The sequence below is a fragment of the Mizuhopecten yessoensis genome, unplaced genomic scaffold (genome assembly GCF_002113885.1).
Source record: "Mizuhopecten yessoensis strain PY_sf001 unplaced genomic scaffold, ASM211388v2 scaffold7831, whole genome shotgun sequence".
Classification (NCBI taxonomy): Eukaryota; Metazoa; Mollusca; class Bivalvia; order Pectinida; family Pectinidae; genus Mizuhopecten; species Mizuhopecten yessoensis.
The window spans coordinates 37,158-38,407 of NW_018407244.1; positions in this window are offsets into that span (position 1 = coordinate 37,158).

A 1,250-nucleotide genomic window follows, 5' to 3' on the forward strand; every position below is an offset into this window, starting at 1 on the left:
ATAAACATGAAAATATGGCAGACATTATAATGTGCTGGTTCACAATAACAAACAGTTGTGCAATCACGTGGCATAGATGATTTGGCTGAGTTCTTGGTATAGATACGATCATCTCTTTATTGAGGCCTGCTAAACAAACAGCAGTATGTATAACAAGTGACAGCTTGAAACCTTAAACTTTACGCCCCGCCTTATTCCGTAATATAAACAAGAGAGGACATTCTACCAACGTATATATGCAGACTTGCAAGGCTATATTGACTACAAATTGCACAGAATTGGGATATGATTTAAAAACTTCACTCGTCCACAAACGACAGGAAATTACCTCAGGTTCCACAAAACCATTATTTGAACTTATAATAGAAACAAAACCTCTTTTTGGAGGCCTGCTAAAGAAAGAACGGTATGGAAAACAGGTGAGACCTTAATCTGAACAACCCGCCTTTTAATCGAGTGTATTCTAGACACCTATATATACTGATTTGCAAGGCTATATTAACAGCAAACCCCACAAAAATGGGATATGATTTGAACTCATGATAGAAACAAAACATGTTAAAATTTGAACATAGAAAATATTTGAAATGACATGATGGTACAATCGCATGTATTGTCTTGTGATGTAAATGTTGATTACATGTTTTTGTCCAGTGTTATTGTTGTTTATATCGAAACACGTGGGCGGGTGACGGACGTTTTAGTAAGTGTACAGAAACAGAACAGAAGTTACACGACATCAGAGCACACGTAACCAAGCGTCGCCATAGCCATCTGTCGTGAGAATTTATACTCAAAGCGGCCTCACTCATAAGTTAAAGACGCGGGTTACACACTGTGGAACACACAATATTGGTAAATAGGAAAAAGTTTGGTAATTATAAAACACTTTTTTAACTTCAAGATTGAAAAGAAATTTGTTTACAGTAGAATTTCAAGGAAATACATGTATTGTGTGATAAAGGATATATATAAAATGATATTTCAACAAAGACTTTGACATTAAAATACCTTAAGTTTGTCACATTCATGTTTCTGACCTAAACTAGAGCACGGAATCCACACACTTTGTCCCACAATTGATCATTGCAGGTTGCACTTATAGCCGATACTGAATTGAGTGTCAGTTTACGTGTATAGAGGACCCTATTGTGTGATCTGTATTTTTGCCCTAACGTTTTGTCATTATTTATTACATGAAGCTACATGTTTTGCAGACGTCAATGGAAAAAGGAGCACATTTATATCAA